The 21,887-nt window shown below is 36.8% G+C and overlaps 1 pseudogene; it reads left to right on the top strand.

Moving 5' to 3' along the window:
- Window positions 1-1,473: 1,473 nt before the first annotated feature.
- On the top strand, window positions 1,474-8,621 carry LOC102011156 (annotated as a pseudogene).
- The last annotated feature ends 13,266 nt before the right edge of the window (window positions 8,622-21,887 follow it).

A 21,887-nucleotide genomic window follows, 5' to 3' on the forward strand; every position in this document is an offset into this window, starting at 1 on the left:
GTGTAGTTATTTCTGGTTTTAGCATTCAATGAATCCATGATTATAATATGTAGAATAAAGGCATAGTGAGGACTAGGTGAAGACAAAGAAGTTCAAAAGAGACAGGGCATTTGTTCTGAACATCAGTGCTGTTCAGAAGACAGCTTAGTCAGGGTTGTGCAACATTTAATAACAAGTATGTTACAAGAAGTTGAAAAGTTGTTTTAAAATTAAATGGTATGGGCTGAACAGTTTCTGTGTGCAGAGATAGGAGGAACTTCTGAGTCATGTTTATTGGCCGCAGTTCAGATTCCTAAATCTCAAACTATTATGGTCAAACAAATCACCTGGGAATAAAAAATAAGAACCTATAGATTCAACGGGTTGTAGAGGTGTAGCTAATCCTTGCACCCTGGGAGTTTGAGTCGGTGGATTGTAAGTTTGAGCCTAGCCTAGGCAACTTAGTGAGACTCTTCTAAAAACAGAAAAGGGTTGGAGATACCTCCTTGCAAAGACTCTAGGTTTAATCCCCGGTTTTAAAAAAAAAAAACAAAAAAACAGATTTGTTTTAGTCATTCCTAAGACATTTCCAGTTGATATCTATGCTGCTGATGCATAGCTCACAATTTGAGTGGTGAGGCTCTAGACCCCAAGGTGTAACAGGCACAAAATGTAACACATTTGTGTCAAATTTTCTAGCAGCCATATTAAAAGAGTAAAAAAGAGGGAAATTAATTATATATTTTGTGTAACATAGAAGACCACAATCTTAAATTTTAATGTGCAATTAATATAAACATTATTAATAAAATAGTTTAAATTTTTTCTTGTACCGAGTCTTTAAAATCCAGTTATACTCAAAGGTAATCCCAATTCAGATGTTAAATTTCTATTTTTTTGTTTTTGTTTTTTTCCAGTACTGGGAATGGAACTCATGACCTTGTGCTTGCCAGGTGGGCACTGTGCTGCTGAGCTAAATCCCCAGACCATTTATATATATATTCATATAACATGTAACATATTCATATATATATTCATATAACATATATATTCATATATATAATATATATATATTCATACTACTTACAGTTGAAAGCATATTCTAGTACTCCAGTTAGTTCCATGATTTGTTTTCCAACTACTGACTCCATTTATGAATTTTTAAAATGTATATTAATTAAAATTAAATAAAATTTAAGATTCAAGTTCTTAGTTACATGTACTAATCAATTTCTGTAGTTCCCAAGAACCACACATGGCCAGTAGATACCGTGTTCAAAAGAGTAGCTCTACATCATGTGAGAACAAGAAAAATTCTTGGAACATGAGGAAAATGGAAGTAGGAAGTGGCTTGAAGAAATGAAGAATATAAGGGACTGAGAGGAAAAATGATGGCACGGTGAATGCTAGCAGCTCAGCTTCTGTAGGACAAAAGAAGTGTCTAAAGTCTGGAAAACAATAGTTTAGAGAGGAACTGTAGTTAGTGGAGAATACATGGGAATCACAAGGGAACTGACAGAGGCGAAGAAAATAAGATTAAATGATACAGAAGAAATAGATTGTGCAGAGAAGAGACCATGCAGCAGCGTCACGGTTTCAGCACTACTCAGCCACCGGCCACAACATAACATGAAACTAACAACTTTTCTGCTCATGGAGAACCAGAAAGCTGCACCGGGCCCAGGAGAATCATTGGAGACAGTTGGAAGAACGTGAGACATTGCTTCTTGCCCTCCAGAGGCAACAGTTGATGAGTGACTGTTACAAGTATTCACAGAGACAGTCCAGCAGAACAGGAGCTTATGGAGATGCCTTTGTAAGAAAAGGCTAGGTGTTATAACCTGGGTCCTACAATAACCTTTTTGCTGCTTCACGCTGCCAAGTTTCCAGAGTGGATGACAGAAGGACAGTCGTGGGAGATGGCCAGCAGTTGTACAGCAGAGTGGGGTAGAATCTCATTGAGAGCCAGATTTTATAGGTTTGGTCTTGTGGTCAGAAGCCAGGTTCTGCTTGAGTTACACAAGATTGGAAGCTCACATTGGTGCCGTGTTCACACTGCAAGCAGAGCTGTACACCCAGCACCATTCTGGGGGAAGACTGCCACCTTAGCCTTCCAGTGTGAACAAAGATGCACTGCTCCTTAACTTGAGCCTAAGAAAAGGAGATGCATGTCCAAAATAATAGAAAACTTTCTTTAATATGCTTTGTTTGATTGTATTTTTTCATGTTTTATTTTACTTTTTAAAAGTTTTGATCTGTTTTACTTTGTGCTGTTTTCCTCCTACTGTACATTTCCCCCCACACTTTTATTCCATTATTTTATGCTTTTTCCTTTATAAGCATGTCTGTGTATGTATGCATTGCTTACCCTTGACTTTTTTCTCCTAATATAGTTTATAAAGCTTAAGAGAATTCCCCCTTGTCCATCTGTATACCTCCTATTTTTACCCGTACTTCTTTGACTGAGCTTTGTCTTATGTTTTATTCATTCTCAACTTTACTTTTCTTTCATCCCGACCTTTTCAATTATCTCCCTTAAACTCTTCTCTAATATTTATATTAATCATAGAATCTTTTCTCATCCTCATTTCCAAATGCCAATTGTTGTACCCAATTTTCCCTGTTGTTCCTTTCTAAATATAAAACAACATATCCTTAACATCAGTAGGATCCTTTGTTCCCTCCTATTTCCTCCCATATCACAGAGCAGAGGACTAAAAAAAACTTCTTTTCCCCTTTTTTCTCTTTTTCTCTTCTCTTTTACCCCCTGGCATTACCCAGTCCTCAACTCCCTGGACTTTAGACAACTAATTGCATAAAATTACTGTTGAATGCTGTTTTTCACCAGTAGGAGAGACACAGCCATCACATTTAGTGCACATTAATTGTAGGTCAAGACTTGGGTTGTCTATACTATAGCTTGGGTTGTTCATACTGTAGCTGTGGAATCCCTCTCTAGGCTAAAGGGAGACCTAAAACAGGGTCTTATGGTATGTTATTTCTCAGCTAGCCCTGATTGATACCACTGTAATGGATTAACCTATTACTGTTATAGTTGAATTGATTACATAGGAATAATATGGACTCAATAGACAAATTAATGCCAGTGAATTTGTCTGGTGACTCTACTATCACACTCATGGAGAGAGACAGCAAGAGTTCCTAGTCCAAGAATTTGGACCGGATCAGACTCTGCAAGACTGTCAAAATTGGGAACAAGAGGTCTTGAGTCTGAGTTAACCTCTGTGTTGCAATGGAGGGATTAGAGGAGTTACTGGGGTGTGAGCACTCAGTCTTTGTAGCAAAGAAGCCACTTGGGAATCATATATGCAATGTCTCATTGGACTATCCAGTCTGTGTTCCCATTGGACATCTTATTGGGTTAAGTTTCTATATATTTCTTGATTTATTTAGTAACATAGTGTTATTGTATGTTCTTTTATGGTTTCATGTGTTTATTAGGTTATTACCCTTGTATATTTGTTCTTTCATTGGCTCTGATTTAACAGGTATCTAGGTTCTCTACCTCTTGGAAGAACACATCTGGGACATGAGAAACAGATTTTTATCTTCTACTGATGGAAATGCAACTAGTTCCCAGCCCATCCCATTTCCGTAATATCTCTCAATGTTACTGGCCTCAACTCTGTAATCAAAAGGCACAGCCTGGGAAACTGGATCAAACAACAGAATGCAACAGATTTCAAAAAACACATCTAATCCAAAAAGGTATTCATACACTAAAAATTAAAGGATGGAAAGCAACATTTCATGCACTGGGACACTGAAAACAAGTGGGAGTAGCAGTTCTAACTCCAGACACAGTAAACTTCAAGTTAAAATTGAGTAGAAGAGACAAAGACGGTCACTACATGCTAGTTAAAGGAATAACTCAACAAGAACAGATAACATTGATAAAGACATACACCAAATACTGGAGCACCTACCTTCATAAAACAGAAACTGATTAAATTAAAACATTAAATAAACATTAACATAATCATAAGGGATTTTAATACCCTACTTTCACAGAGAGATAATCAACTAAACAAACAAACAAACAAAAAACAATAAAGAAACTTCAGAGCTGAACCACACTCTTGAACATATGGACTTAATGAATATATATGTATTTCATAACACAGTATACATTTTTTTTCAGCAACACATATTACTTTTTCCAAAATAGGTCACATACTAGTCCACAAGCTTGCTGCAGTAAATATAAAGGAATTGAAATCACACTATGCATGCTATCAGACTATTGTGCAATGAAAATAGAAGTTAATGACAGAAGAAATTTTGGAAAAGACAAAACCTCCTGTAAAATTAATAACACACTCCTAAACAAACAACGAATCACAAAAAAAATCATAGAAGAAATTTTTAAAATTCTACAAGTTAATGACAATGATTGTACAACTCAACCAAACTTCTAGGCCTCTATGAAAGCAGTCCTCAGATGAAAATTCATTGTAATCAATGGTCACATTTGGAAAACAGAGCAAGCCCAAATAAATAACCTTATGAGAAATCTTAAGATATTTGAGAAACAACAAATAACCAGCAGCAAACTGAAATTAAAGATGGAAATTTTAAAAATGAGAGCAGGAATCAATGAAATTGAGACTATAAAAACTGTAAAAAAAAAAAAAAAGCAATGCATTGAAGAGCTGGGTCTTCAAAAAAATAAATAAAATAAATAAGTTCTTAGCAAGACTCACCAACACAAAGAGATGAAAGACTCACATTGAAGCAATTAAAAGTGAAAAAGGTGAAATCACAACAGACTATGTTGAAATCCAGAAAATAGTAATGGCTTTGAAAAATTATTATTTCAACAGGCTAGCACAGTTTGAAAAAATAGACAGATTTCTAGATACATAAAAATCATCAAAACTAACCCATAAATATGCTTAACAACCCAACAAGCAATAAAATTGATTCAGTAATAAAGAATCTGCCAACTAAGAAAATCCCAGGACCTGATGGATTTACTGCCAAATTCTACAAAACTTTTGAGGATGTTAATCATCAGTACTCCTCAAACTTTTTGAAGAAATTAAAAGGAACGCCATGTTCCCAAATTCATTTATGGAAACAAATGTCACCATTATTCTCAAACTGGAGAAAGACCCAACTAAAAAAGAGAACTATAGGTCAATCTCTTTAATGAACATAAAAGCAAAAATCCTCAACAAGACATAAAAAAATACAATGTGGCAAATCATAAAAAAGATGATACATCATGATCAAGTATGTTTTGTCCCTGAGATTCAAGGATAGTTCAATATATGTAAGTCAATAAATATAATACTTCACATAAACAAGAGCAAGTTCTAAAACCACAGATCGTAACAATGGATGCAGAAAAAGCTTTCAACAAAATCCAATACCCTTTATGATAAAAACCCTTAAGAAAATAGGTATACCAGGATCATACCTGAATATAGTACAGGCTATTTACAACAAACCAACAGCCAATATCACATTAAATCGGAAAAACTAAAAGCATTTCCCCTAATCAAGAATAAAACAGCAATGTTCACTATCACTTCTATTCAATATACTACTTGAAACATTAGCCAGAGCAATTAGGCCAGAGAAAGAAACAAAAGAGATACATATAGGAAAGGAGGAACTCAAATTTTCATTATTTACAGATGACAGGATACTCTACATAGAACACCCAAGAACTACACCAAGAAACTCAGAATTAATATCCAACTTCAGCAAAGTAGTGAGTTACAAGATCAACATTCAAACATCACTAGCATTGGTGTACACCAACAATAAAATTGATGAGAAGAAAGTTATTAAAACGAAATGATTCACAACAGACTGAAGAAAAACGAAATATCTAGGAATTAAGAAAGTGAAAGACCTCTACAAAACAATGACAGCACGTTGAAGAAGGAGGTTAAAGAGGGCATCAGAAAAGGGAACGATGTCCCCTGCTCTTTGATCTGCAATATTGTCAAAATGGCCATGCTTCCAAAACTGTTATACTGATTCAATGTAGTCCCAATTAAAATGCCAACAGCATCCTTAAATTCATGCGGAGCCAAATGGTACCCTGAAGAGCAAAAGTAATTTTGGTAATAAAAGCAATGCAGGTGGCATAGCAATATATCACTTCAAGCTACACCACAAAGCAATATTGATAAAAATGGCATGGTACTTCAACAAAAACAGACAAATGGATCAATGGAAAAGAATAGAAGATACAGAAACATTTCCAGACACATTTAACTATTTGATTTTTGACAAAGGAGCCAAAAGCATATGTTGGAGAAAGACAGCCTCCTCAACAGGTGATATTGGGCAAACTGGTCACCTGTTTTGGAAAAATAAAACTGGACCCTTATCTCTCATCATATACTAAATTAAACTCAAAATGAATCAAACATCTAAATATTAAAACAGAAACATTAAAGCTCTTGAAAGGTAAAATATGTAAAACACTTGAAAATGTACGTGTAGGAAAGTATTCTCTAAACAGAACCACAGTTCACAAGAAATAATAGTGATAATTAACAAATGTGATTATATCTGACTAAAATGTTTCCATACAGCAAAAAAATCAATAAGAACAATGAAGAGACAACCTAAAGAATAGGAAAATTTTCACTGGCTACTCTTCAGACAGAGGACTAATATCTAGAATACAGAAAGAACTACAAAAAAAAATTAAATCAGCTAATATTAAAGATTCAGTCAAGAAATGAGCAAGAGAAATGAACAGAGACTTCACAGAGGAAAAAATACGAATGCTCAACTAATATATGAAAAAATGTTCAACATCTCTGGCCATTAGAAAATGCATTCTTGGTACTGGAAGAAAAAATTAAAAAAAAAAGAAAATGCATATTAAAACAATGTTAATATTTCATCTAGAAATGATGGCAATCATTACAAAATCAAATTAACAAATGCTGGCATGGCTGTGGTGGGAAAGAAACCCTCTTGAATTGTTGGTAGGAATGCAAACTAGTAGAATCACTATGGAAATCAACACGGAGATTTCTCAAAGAAATGAAATTAGAAATTCCATCTAACCAAGCTATTCCCCTACTAGGTAACTTCCCCAAAGAGCTTGAGACAACATACTACAGTTATATGTGCATACCAGTGTTTATAGCAGCATAGTTCATAATAACAAAATCCTAGAAACGGCCTGTACACTCACCAGCAGATTATTGTTTAAAGAAAATGTGGTATCTATATATAATAGAATACTACTCAGCTATAAGAAAGACAAATTTGAGACGTTCATAAGAAAATGGATGCACCTGGGAAATACAATGTTCAGTACAATGAACAAGACACACAAGCTTAGATACTGTATGGTATCTCTGGGTTGAGTGAGGCAAAGTACAAAGAAATGATAAAGGATGGATAGAAAGGGAAAAAGGGATGGATCTCTTGCAATAGGTAAGTGGGCCAAGGGAACAAGGCTAAGGGGTAAGGAGAGGAAGGGGAAATAAGAATGAAAAAGATATGCCATATAGAGGAACCTAATAATGCCAATTAAGGTAAACACTATGTGCCAGAACGTGAGGTAAGACAAATAATACCAACAAGTATGAAAAACAGCATAGGGGCACTGGAAAAGGAGGGGGAAGGGGAGGAAAGGGGAAGGAAATAATAATAAAAGAAGGAAACTAATATGTACATGTGCCTATCCTCCAAGATGATTGTAAACTACATGAATCATAAACATGTACAAATAATGTAAAAAACAACTATTAAAAAAGAAGTGAAGAATACAGCAGTGCCTTGGTTCACAAGCTCAATTTGTATGATTTTGTGAAAGATCGCCACTTCATGTTTGCCTGGGGAATTTGGCTGTGGTTGTGTTTGTCAGCTGATATGGAGTTTGTGAACAGAAGCAAAATATTGCTGAATGCTTTTTTAAAAATTGAATTGTTTGTGGACAAAAGCACTTGCGAACTTAAGTTTTACTGCACTTTTGTGTTGGGGAGCTAAGAGGGAGCAGCCTATAACACGAAAATCCAGGAGACAAGTATCACCGTGGTGAAGCTTGTCCTTCACTACCTTATTGCATGAGGCAAATGAAGCCTATCTGGTGGCTCTTGGCTGCTGCTAGAGTAAAGATCAAGGGACTCTCAAAATAGCTGCTATCCACTCATCTGCAGATCTGCCAATCTCAACATTTTTTCCTCTTCCATATTATAGACAGAGAGAAGACATAAAGTATAAAACCTTGTACTGCTATGAAATGAACTGATAAGGACTCATTTTTATGTTTCAGTTTGAAAGGAAATTTATAAAACTTGAGAAGATTTAGCAAACTTAAAAAATGATGGGAATTTGATATTTCGGCAAGTTCTTATGGTAGAGATTGAGTGGAGGAAGCTGGTAAAACCAAACGGTTCTTGAGTACAAAGCTAACACACAATGGCTTCTATGTGAAATACATGAAAGAGAGAACCCTGAATGATATGTATGCAGTTGTGGCCGATATGAATGAAGTGATTGTTCATCATGCATTCTGTCCACCTTGGGAGAAAGATGCGATCCTTGCCTAGGTCAAGGAGGCAGCAAGAAATCATTACTTTCCTACCACTGAAAAGGTGTTAAAGAGCCACAGTCAAGACTACCTTGTTGGCCACAGCTGAGCAAGGCTAACGTTTATCTGACTGAACTTATTTACCATGTGGAAGGTTTGATACCAGCATTATGGCTGACTTTCCGCTGCAGTAGATGATCTATTTCAAGCCCTCGAAGAGACAGCCTCATAGCTCTGATTATGGAATCTATTATTTGGACCTTGGGCTGGTGGTACTGACTTCCAGCCATCTTCAGTCCTCAACCTGCTTCTCCCTGGCCTCCTGAATGATCTTCAAGGGCCTGTGCCTAGGGCTGAAAGTAATCTTGTGATGCAAGAAAATTGAAGGCGGATGGTACCTCAAGAAATATATTTTGCTTTGTATAACGACACAAACATAGGGTCCATCTCCTCCCCAGTCCTCTCTATTCCACTGTAGGTTCTGACACTGACTTTTCTGGGATTTTCCTTGTTCCAGGTCTGAAGAAGTGTGCTTCTTTCTAACTTCCTTCCCTAACGCTAGGGTCCCACTAGCACACACTGTCCTTCTCTGCATAGCTCCCTCCCATGCACACAGCCCACTCCTAGGAACACTTTATCCTCAGAGAATTGGTTGTGAGTGGACCATAGTTTTCTTGTTCTGCTGTCCACCATAATTTCTACCTCAATGCTCCCATCTCTTCACTTTTCTTATTGGAATATTTTTCTATTTCAGTATCTAACAGACACATTATTTGTCCTTATTTGTAGTCGCAATGAATCTACCAGATTAAAATGTGAGGATAAAGATAGGGTTGACTGGAGCTGAAGAAAATATTAAAAATGTACTTGAGGGAAAAAGAATATAAGATTGAAAGGATTATGTTATAATTATTATATTTCAAAATTTATATTAAAGTGACATATTTTAATTGCAGGAATGATGACTTCTTAGGGAGTAAGTTGCAAAGTCTGAGCAAACAAAGGAAAATATTTAACTAGTTTTGGTCATTAAAAGACAACATCAGGTTTTCTCCTGTGACCACCTGAATCTAAGCACTTGTCATCTTTATTTTTATTTAACAACTTGTAAGATGCAGAGTATATTTCAATGACTAAAATAAACAAGGCCTTCAAGGAAGAGGCACCACTTATTAAGATAAGGCACCTGCATTATCACCCACCTGTCTTATAGGGAGATATATTTTCACTCCTAGACTCTGGCTACAATGATAAACAGACTTGTTGTATAACAGGAGTACCTCCCAGTGGGCACTACTAACAGTTTGCAGGGATAATTTCCCAAGTTCTCTGGTGTCTAATTATTAATAATTCTCAACCCATCTGTTCGTTTTGTGGACCCCCAGTGTCTCATTATTCTCAACAAGCTTTGTTTCTTTCTCTGATGGAGTCATTGGCGCCTTCCTCGCTGCATCTTGGCGAAGACAGTCCTAAGCAGCTCTCTGGTCTCAGCTCCTTCTCCTCAGATTCCCTAGCCAAGCTCGGTTGGCCTGATAATCCATTCCTCGTCCCTCTGAAAATGATGGCTAACGAAGCTTTGCTGCCCTCTTCTGGCTTGAATTTCCAACAACTGTCTGTTAGTGAATTCTGGAAGTACCATACAGTACAATAGCATTGGCTTCTAAGGAATAGAATGTAACAAAAAGGGACGTTAAAAAACTGAATACTATTCATGAAACACATTATATGGGTCAGAAATGCGAGGCATCGTGGACAAACAAATGAAAACAGCAGACAAAGATCTGTGCCCTTTTCAAACAGGAAGAAGTGGAGAAGAAATACGTAAACAAGAAAAAAAAAAAGGCAAATCAGGCCTTATGTGAAAAATAAGATCTGGAAAGGCAACAGAGAGGGGGAGGGGCATTTATATTTTAGCCAAGGCCAGGAACGATCTCTCTGAGACTTAGATGACATGAGGAAGTGCCTAAGAGGATAAAGAACTCTGAGACAAGAGGCTGCTTGGTATGTTTGAGAAACATCAAGGAGGTCAGTGTGGCCCGAACTGCGGCAGAGTGACTGATGAGATGTTAGCTCTCCATCACTGTAACAAATACGCGAGCTATAAAGGTTTGTCCTGGATGACTTTCAGTCCATGAGCACTTGTTCTTCTTGTTTTGGGGCCTGTGGTGAGGCAGAACATGATGTCAGGAGCACAACCTGGAGGAAGTTGCTCACTTTATGGCAGCCAGGAAGGAGACAGGGAAATAAGAAGGCCCTGGGATCCCACTACTAGCTTCAAGTGCACATCCCTGATGACTTTTCTCCCTCTAGGTCTGGCCTCCTAAGGTTCCACGGCCTCCAACAGCACCACAGGCTGAGGACCAAGTCTTCAAAGATTGGGGCTTTGTGACATTCAAGACCCAAACTGTAGCAGAGGGAGAGAATGGAACTCAGGTCAGAGAGTTAAGTGTGGGAGGGCAGGAAGGAGCAGATTACACAGGAGCTGCAGGTAAGTTGATATGTATATATATACAGGTATCTATATATGCAGACAGACCCACAGATACAGAAACACAGTGTCTTAGTTCTTTTTTTTTATTGCTGAGACAAAATACCCAACACCCAAAGTTAAAGGATGAAAGCTCACAGTATGAGAGCTCGCAGGATGCACCAGCTGGCTCCAAAGCAGGGTGGCATGGCAGAGACACATGGCAGAGGAGAAAGAGTCCATGGCATGGGAAGCAGAAGGCAGCAAGCAATGAGGCAGCAGAAGCAAAAGCAACAACCAAGTCTGCCTGTATATTCATCCATGCTACCTGCCCTTTGGGCAGTGCTATGCAAACCCAGGGTGGGGCACCCTTTAATCCCAGCATCACACACTAAATCCTGGGATCATACATCTTAGATTCAGCCACCTTCCAAAAACCCCACCTATGACCATATGAGGCTTTAAGGGGGACATCAAGACAACACACAGACACAGAAACTTGCACATAAGATGTATCCATATGTACATATTTAAATCAGATTAGATGTTATTAAAGAGTTTTCAATAGAGCGGAGACCCACAGCATATTTAAATATACCACTCTGAGGACTGTATGAATAATAGACTGTAGGGGTGGTAAGGGACAAGCGGCGAGACCACTTAAGAGGTAAGGAGGTACGGTGACTCAGACCAACACGATGGGACGGAGTTAGCAAGCTGTGGTCACACTGTGGGTACATTTTGCAGATAGATTTGCTGATGAATTGAATGAGCAGTATAGAAGAGAGAGGGCTAAAGAATGATTGGATGGTAGAACAGTTGGACAGCTAGAGCTGCCATTTATTGAGATGAAGTCTGTGGGAAGGACAATGATAATAAAGAGGAGAACAAGGGTTGTTACTTGGACATGTCTATACCAAGAAGATCAGAGCAGACACCTAAGGCAGAGATAAAATTTTTGGACGTATGCTACAGATGGTATTTAGAGTTGTAAGACTGGATAAGGTCAAATTAACAGTAATTCAATGTAGCAGAAGTTGTTGCTAAAATTTAACTATTGTTTGCAATATGAATGTGTTTTCATTTTAGTGGCTTGTTTTCTTTCCCAAGTGCTGTGTGAGGACTTTATCTTTGTACTACTTTTATCTATTTGGGCTACTGTGAAGTTGTATTTCATATGACTTAATTTGTAGTCACCTGGTTTTCACATGGCACGATGGTATCCTTTAGGAATTAATTCCACTTCTTTTTCTGCTTAGTTCACAATTAAAATAGCTGTTGGTAACCACAGGATTGTGAACACAAGTACAAATATTCACAGTAGTACGGAGTGCTTGAGAGGTCTTGTCTGTTTCCACATCCTCATGTTCAACTAGAACAGCTCTCCATAGTCTTAAGCCTCAGTTTAAATATCATTTCTTTTGTGAAACCCTTCTTAATGTTCTTTGGACGGTGCCTGTTGCTCATTTTTGTATTTTATATGTCTAGATACAAGCCATTACCATGTAAATAACTGTAACAGCCTTTCTGCCCAGGTGATTTTAATTTTATAGAGGACAAGAATCATACCTTATTCATTTTTATATGTTTGAAGATAGCTATTGGCATGTAGTAAGTACTCAGTAAAAATTAAATTAATAAATACTACTTCACTAAACACTATGATTGACTTTTCCTTTGAGCCACTTTTATGTTGCATACATTAAAATTGTATGATTTGTAAGCTTTTTAATATTCAAGTGCCTTCAAATGAAAGAGAAAAAACTCTATTCCTCTTTGAGCTACAAAAATAGTCACCTATGTTTTTATTTCATTTGACATAATTTTAGTTGGCCAAAGCAGACTCCAGCTGAAGAGCTGTCAGACCTAACTCTTCTCTGCTGCTCTTCAGCAAGACTCACATCAAAGTTTTGTTGAGAAGTTTACTCAGGCTTCCTGGCTTCTAATACTAGTCTGGAATGATACTCCATTTGGGAGATTAACTGTGTGATTTCCTGGAATTGGTTAAAACTTTTTATCAAGAATTATTGCCGTGATTTTCCTTGACTTATCTCCACATCTGTTTCCAGAGAAAAACTAGCTCACAAATTTTGGTACTTTGTGTATTTTCTTGTAATCCAAGTTAATGTTATTCCCATTAGCCCTTTATTTTCCAAGTCTTTATGTAGCTGTTACATAATTTACCATATAAGAAAGTGCATTAAAGCTTCTCTACTTCAGGAAGTTTGAATTGCAAACAGCAGGCATTTTAATTTGTACTTAGACAACAAATCTTTCAGGAAATTTCCCTTGAGTAGTGCCTAGGTACCAGGAATTGGTTTGTTAGAGACACAGAAGCCACTCGCTCTTTGGATGTGTATATCCTCATGGGTAGGTGATAGGTGATAACAAATAGCCAAATATAAAACTTTCAGGTAGTGATTCACAATGAAATAAACAAAACAGGGGAAGGTGTGAGAGGCACACTCAGAAGTGCGTGTGTGGGTATCAAGCACTGTGCATACTTAATGAACCAGCACAGGGACCTGGTTGGCTCCTTCTCTGATACTCTCCTATTTTGATGTGTGTGTAGCTGCTACCACATTAGCACTAAATTCATTCACTATTGTTTGCTGTTAGGTTTTGTACTGTATCCTACAAGAGTATCGTCTATAGATCATTATTTGGGCTTCCTGTAAATGGCTTCTAGTTGTGTTTTGGAAGCACTGGCTGGTGATCAGAGGTTGAAATGAAAAGAGGCTGAGGCTCCCCTCTCTCCCTCCATGATGAACAGAATGATTCTGGCAGTACTGCGTTACTCTGCAGCCACAATTCCATGATTCTGGCACATCTTCAATTGGTCCAGCTTTTGCCACCTCTGATCCCTTTTTTGTCCCTTTAGATCTAAGAGTGGTAACAGCTTTAAGCTAAATTAATCACACTGCAAACATTTCTATGAATAAGACCTTCATCTAGGTCTTTTTACTTAAATGCTTTTGGGCATGACTTCTGTTTCCTGTCAGGACCATGAATTATATAACGGGTTATTAAAGAATAACTATCCACGTATGTAGATCCTTCCTCTGTTCATTTCAATGGAAAAAGATTTTTTTCTCAGATAGTCTAGCCCTGTCCCTTACATATTAGAGGTACTTATATTCCTTCATTTGTTTCAAATAATAAAAATAATCAGAAAATGTATTTTGGGGGACTTGGGGAAATCAGATCACACAGAATTAACCCTTTCTTTGAGTTTGGTTTTACTTTAACTGGAGCTCACAATCATACATCATTATTGTTATGAATAATATTTGTTCAGGCAATACTGCAAAAACTAAATTCAGAGGCTTATATTTCAAGAGAAATACCATTGAATCTTTGCATTAAATTGATTAATTTTGGGGGAAAGTAGAAGCTTAATGATTTAAGCATATGGGTATTATTATATCTAAAAGTGCTGCAGGTATTTCTCAAAGGATTTTCACAGTGGGATGAGGGTATCTTATGTAGGCATGCATGTATTTTTATTACCAACTGGATCACTTTATTCTAGAGCTTTAGAAAATCACGTACTCTGAGGTCAAATATTCTAAGTAATAAAAATTCATTTCTACAACAAAAACTTGAACAAATGGCTTTTCATTTTTTTGCCATAGTATTTTTAGTTTGTGAGATCTCATCATGTTACCTCAAAGTCAATTCCATTTTTGATACCTTGTTCAGAGAAATTTTTTACGCTGATATCTTGTACTCTGAGTAACCTCTTTGAAGATAACAATACAGAATATGTTAACTATTGTTATTCTCATATTATTTTGTGATGGAATTCTATTTTTTTTCCATAAAATAGATTAAAAGAAAGAAGTGTATGGATCTTGAGACCATAATGTTAAGTGAAATAAATCAGACACAGAAGGTTAAATGTCACATAGCTTCTCTTATATGTAAAAAAAATAAAGAAAGATTAAAATAAAGGAGAGAGGGTGGGAAACGGGGAGATAGACTTCTTGGAGATGGAGAAGGAGAGAGAGGGTGGTATGTGGGGGGGAAGGTGACCAAAAATGATCAAGAATATATATATGTTTTACATATATATACACATATATTTGTATGCAGGTGAGTTCATTTTATTCCTGCCCCTTTTTTCGTTTTCTTTTTTTTTCCACGTCAGACAGGGAAGGGGGAGTAAAAGCGATTGAGATGTGATATGAATTATATATATCCCCAAAATATGTAATTATTATATATCACAGACATATGCTAATAAAAAAGAAAGTATTATTGACCTCAGGTCAGACATTTTGTAATTTCTATTTAACATATATAAAAACTGAAAAGTAGGAAGACCCCTGGGACTAACCACACACAATGACCTCCCTGCTCCCACCACCCATGCCAGCTGTGCTGACCCTGTACACCAGACCAGAAACGTACCCAGCACTCCCCATGCACCCGACTCCCAGCCAATGCCACTCCCTTCTAGGGTCTCCACAGCACAAGGCAATAGGGGTGACAACCTAAAGACTGACTTCATCAAAGAAAAGACCACCTCCCAGGGGGAGAGTTCACTTCAGAGCTTAAGTGCTACCCTCCACAGAGACCAGGTGAGAGAGCCTTGGGAGACAGGCTTGCAAATGGGGAGAGTTAAATAAGGTTCTTCTAGGAGGCCCAGGATCAGACTAGGAAGTCCACAGGATCTGTATTCTGTTGTGAGAGGCCAGGTTTGGAGGGTGAAATCATTCAGAAGGGATAGTTCTGAAGAAGGCAGTTTCTCTAGTTTTATCTTTGAGCTCCAGAACTGCTGCCTACATCCAGTAGAAATTAGTGGTCTGAAGTACTATAGGCAAATATATAGATGATATTACTGCATTCACTAAAGTCATAGTCCTCGTTGTTCTAGTTAGGGGATGTTCATGAGTGCCTCCTAGAGTTTGTCAAACTCCGGTTGACATTTGATGCTTTTGATGCTGCTAGAGATACTACTATAGCCTATGTAACATAATGATACCTGACAATTAGTTTTCTCACTATGGCAATAGGGGACATAACAATTAAAAATGAATATACATACAACAGCAACAGAGGAAAGCAGGGCAACAGAAGACTCTTCTCAAATTCTCCCAACTTGCCTGAGGCAGATCAAGGGCACAAATGAAGAGGAAAGCAAATACCAGGTAGCAGAACTCTACAAAAAGGTTCCAGAGAAGATGAAGAAACTGTAGTAGATGAGTTCAAAGAGGAAATGAAACAAAAGTTCACAGAAATGTCACTCATAAGGCTCAAAGTGGATATAGGGGAAATAAGTAAAAATTGGAAGAACTGACCAAACTGGCTCAAAGCATGAATGACAAATTCACCCAAGATATAGAATCCTCAATGAAATACCAGGCAGAAATACCTGAAACAAATAACTGCATAGAATTCATAAATTTCAGAAATGACCAATGTGAAGACAGAGAGTCTGAAATTGAGAACAAAACAGTAAATTATGCAGTATTCAGAGAACCAGCAAAAACTAGGAGAACAAGAAAAGACTATCCCAGAGCTACTAGATGACACTAAGAAGACAACCCAAAGGCTGACTGGTTAGAGAAAAGCTGTACGATAACGCAAATGGAGTTATTAATACATTTGCAGAAATCATAGCAGAAAATTACCAAAAAAGATTTCAAAATAAAAGTGAGGCTTCCAGAACACCAAACAAGGTGCAGGAAAGGATTTCTTAAACAGAAGTGCATGTGCACAAGAAGTAACAGCATGGCTAAACAACTGGGATTTCACCAAATTAAAAAGCTTCAACACAGCAAGAGAATCAATTATTACAGTGAAGAGACAATGTACAGAATTGGAAAATATTTGCAAGCTATTCTGAAGATAGAGTACTAATATGTGCAATATATAAAGAACTCAAAAAATATTAGACAACCTAAAATAAAAGACCCAAGAAATGGGCAAGTGAGCTGGGCATGGTGGCACATACCTGTAATCCCAGCATGAAGGAGTCTGAGGCAAGAGGATAGCCATGAGTTTGAGGCCAGCCTCGGCTACCAAGTGAGTTCAAAGCCAGCCTGAACTACGTAGTGAAACTCTGTCTCTGAAATTAAAAAAAAAGGGGCAAGTGAAATGAACAGACACTTCTCAGAGGAAGAAATACAGATGGTCAACATATGGCAAAATGATCAACATCCCTGCTGTAGTCAGGGTTTACAAGGGAATAGATTTAACACAGAACACCTAATTTATAGGATTTTAATAATATTCACTCAAAAAGTCAAAAGCAGAAGACTGAACACCTAATTTATAGGATTTTAATAATATTCACCCAAAAAGTCAAAAGCAGAAGACTGAACAAGATCTCTAGTTCACACACTAGAGACCCAAATAACCCAGCTGAGGGCCTGGATCCCATGGCAATGTCCTGCAGGAGTCCAGCAGGAGGCCTAGAGCCCACAACAATGTCTCATGCAAGTCTCTATCAAGGACCTGCCCTGGGAAGGCTGAAAGTCAGTGGTAGAAGCTAGAAAGTCTGCACCAGCAGGATGAATGATCTGCACCAGGAAGCAGCTCTCCAGGTAAGGACGAGAGCTCCCCTAAAGTGAACCACAGTCATTCTCAGTGACAGTGAGGACCCAAGCTCCTCTGAGGAAGAAAACAGCTGAGTTCATATCAGGAAAACCACCATGACAAGCTTCTCCAGGAGAATCGACAGCACACCATCTTCCCCTCCAGCTCTCCTTTTATGCTGTTGGCAACAATCCTCAGATGGGCCTTCCACAGCCAGAACCATGCTGATTGAGTTTAGCTGAGTGTTACAAGCTACCATTAGTTAATCTACCTGCCTGCCTACATCCTTCTTACACCAGAAAGAATGGTGTTCATCAAGAAATAAAAAAAATAACAAAGGCTGACTTGGCTTCAGTGAAAAGGGAACATTCCTAAATTGTTAGTACGAATGTAAACTAGTTCAACCATTATGGAAATCAGTATGGAAATTCCTCAAAGAATTAAAATTAGAAATTCCATAGGACCAAGCTCTTCCCTTCTAGGTGTCTTCCCCAGAGAGCTAAAGACATCATTCTACTGTGACACGTGTACCAGTACTGATAGTACAATTCATAATATCTAACTCTTGGAAGCTGCCTGTATATGCTTCAGCAGATGATCGGATAAAGAACATGTATCTATAAATAATGCCATACTACTTGGCTACAAAGAAAGACACATTTGAGACATTGGTAGGAAAATGGATGCACTTGGAAAATAAAATTCTTAGTGAAATGAATTACACACACACAACCCTAAGTACCATATCATATCTCTGATTTGAGTAAGCCAAAGTATAAACAAAGAGAATAATAAAAGATGAATAGAGAGAGACAAGGAGACTGATCTCTTGCAAATGGGAAGGGGTCCAAGACATACCCACACTCCTACCCACACTGAAGAAGGGTTTGTTTTTCCCCACAGCCCCACCAGCATTAGTTATTGGTTGATTTCTTAAAGATAGCTATTCTTTCTTGGGTGAGATGGAATCTCAGTGTTGTTTCAATTTGCATTTCTTGAATGACCAATGATGTTGAACATTTTTTCATATATTTAGTTTCCATTTGTATTTTTTCATCTGAGAAGTGTGTATTCATCTCAGATGCCCATTTTTAGATGGGGTCTTTGAATTTGGAGGGCTGATATTTTTCAATTCTTTATATGTTCTAGATAGAAGTCTTTTGTCTCAGGGACAGTTGGCTAAAATTTTTTCCCACTCTATGGGTTTTCTTTTTGCTTTATTGGTGATTTCTTTTCATGTGCAAAAACTTATTGTGGAAATCAGTGTGGCGATTCCTAAAAAAACTAGGATTAGAGGTCCTACTCAACCCAGATATCCTCCTTCTAGGTATTTTCTCAGAAGAATTAAAAAACATCATACCACAGCAATATATGTGCATCCATCTTTATAGCAGCACAATTTGTAACAAGTAAATCTTGGAAACAACACAAATGAGCATCAACTGAGGAATGGATGAAAAAGATGTAGTATTTTTAGGTAATGGAGTACTACTCAGCTATAAAGAAGGACAAATTTGAGCCTTTTATAGGTAAATGGACACAACTAGAGACCATACTCCTAAGTGAAATAAATCAGTCTCGCATGTGTAAACATCATATTGTTTCCCTGGTATAAGAAACTGAAAAAGTAAATAAGACCCAAAATCTACAACAAATATTCTGAAAGAGAAAGAAACTGCTCAAAAAGAGAGAACAACTGGATGAGTAAAAGGAGAAAGAAGGAAGGGAAAAGCAAAATATATGTACATAGGACAGATAAGATAGTTATACTACTGACTTCTTTTAGTTCATTAAAAATTGTTTTATGCTTATATTATTTGATCAGTTATGCATGCCTATGTGTAATCTGAGCAACTACTTTGAAGATAATGAAGATAATGATACACAGTCTCCTACTGTTTTGAAATTCGGTACGATTACTTGTTATTTTCTCTTTAAAATAAAAACAACAAGAACAACAAAGCCATACGTCTAAGAAAGTCAATAAGTTCAAAGCATAAATATCATAAAGAGACTAAACCAAGGCATAATAAATGACTTGTGGCTAGCATTTTAAAAGTAACCAGAGTAAACAAAAGCTTGCAAGGGCAATAAAATAAAATTTGAAAAGTGATCCAAAAGAAGGCAGAAAAATATAGAAAGAGAAACAGTACCAATGGGACAACAATTACAAAGAGCAAAATAATCAATTTAAGTCTATCAATAACACATTAAATATAAATAGTCTAACTTCTACAATGGAATGCAGACATGTCACATACGTACTGACTATGAGAAATACATTCCCATATACCAGCAAAATAGAGTAGAGTGTAAGAGAAAGGCAAAATATATATTGCGAGGAAACTGATTTTAAAACATGACTTTTTAGAGTATATTCAGTAATTATGTATTTCAGAATAAAGAATATTACTAGGAATAAAAACAAAAATTTCATAGTGATTAAGGGATCATTTCATCAAGAGCGCATGACAATTCTGGACATGTGTATTACAGCACAGCATGGCACAGCACAGCATAGCATAGGTTTAAAGTACATGGAGCAAAAACTGAAAAATTGCAATGACAAGTTGACAGATGTAGTCATAGAAACCTCTCTCCATAAGAGATAAGATAAAATGACAAAGTCAGGAAGGTTACACAAGATTTAAGTAACACTCTTTACTAACTGGACCAAATTGACACTCATTGAGTGTTCTATCAAACAACAGAAAAATACATCTTCTTTTCAAGTGCACACAGAACATTTACTGAGATAGACCTTATTCTGATTCACAAAGTGAGTTTCAATGAAGAAAAAATTTCAAATCATAAAAATTATGAGGGTTTTTGCATCAAAATGAAGTTACAATATGCAATTATGTAAATGAGAAATTAAATCTCCATTTCTCCAATGAGAATTAAAATCTCCAATTCTTAGGCAACCAGATAATGTACTTCAAAACTATTCCTGGATCAAAAAGATAAATCAAACCAGAACTTTGACAGAACTTTAGATAGAATGAAAATGAAAACATAGCATATCAGATTTTGTGGGATACCTCAGAAAGCACTACTAGAAAGAAGTTCACCGCACTAAATAAACGCCTATGTTTGAAAAGAAGAGCTGGGCGTGATGGTGCACACCTGAAATCCCAGCACTTGGGAGGCTGAGGCAGGAGGATTGTTATGAGTTCAAAACCAGCCTGGGCTACAAAGTGAGCTCAAGCCCAGCTCGAACTGCATAGCAAGACCCTGTTTCAAAAAAAAAGACAAAAAATAAAAATAAAAAAGAAGAAAGCTTTCGAAGTAATAATCTCATCTACCATTTTAAGAAGGTGTAAGCTAAAAGCATGTTAGAGTGAAGAAAAGAAATAAAGAATAGAGCAGAAATCAATGACTTAAAAAAAACAAGAAAACCATATCGAAGCTGAATCTATAATCTCACCATTTCGGGAGGATGAGGAAGGAGGACCACAAGTTTCAGTCTGTCCTGGACAATTTAGAAACTTAGACGCTATCCCAAGGTAGGAAAACAAAAAAGGGCTGTGAATGTAGCTCTATGTGAAAGCCATGGCTTTAGTTCCTAGTATTGAAGAAAAACAAAAACAAACCCAAATCACAACAACAACAAAAATTACTGAAAAACCAATAAAACTAGAATCTGATTCCTTGAGAACAATAAAACTGATCAACTTGTAGCCAGACTGATGAATCAAAAGAAGACATGAGACATATGTTACAAATACCAGGAATGAGAAAAATGATACCACTACAGCTTCTATAGATATTAAAATAATATGAAGGGAAATTTTAAGAACAAGGGTGAATCAAATTCCTTGAAAAACACAGACTATCAAAGCTTATGCTCACACACACAAATGGATATCATGAAAAATCTTGTATCCATTGAAGGAACACCAACAAAAAAAATCCAGATCTGAATGACTTTATCAATGACTTCTACTAAATATTCACAGAGGAAGTTCCACATACTTTTCAAGAACAAAGTGAAAGAAGGGAATCTATGTCAGCTTTATCCCAATATCCAAATCAAATACATTACAAGAAAATAAACTCTCAAATCAACATCCCTAATCACCATAGGTGAAAAAATTCTAAATGAAAGTTTGGCACTTTGAATTCTATAATGTATTAACTCTGAGTGGGGCTTATTCCAGAAATGTAAGCTTGGCTTAACATTCTAAATTCATGTAATTTACTATATTAAAACAAAAAGAAAAAAAATAAAAGAAGCTCTAAACAGACCCAGAAAGTACATTTGAGAAAGTCCAGTATCCATTCCTGATAAAAACTCTCAGCAAACTTGAATAAAACATTTCCTTAATAAAAGACATCTATGAAAAATTCACTTTATGTCATATT

This window comes from Chinchilla lanigera, unplaced genomic scaffold, assembly GCF_000276665.1.
Source record: "Chinchilla lanigera isolate Chin_1 unplaced genomic scaffold, ChiLan1.0 scaffold00045, whole genome shotgun sequence".
NCBI classification, from domain to species: Eukaryota; Metazoa; Chordata; class Mammalia; order Rodentia; family Chinchillidae; genus Chinchilla; species Chinchilla lanigera.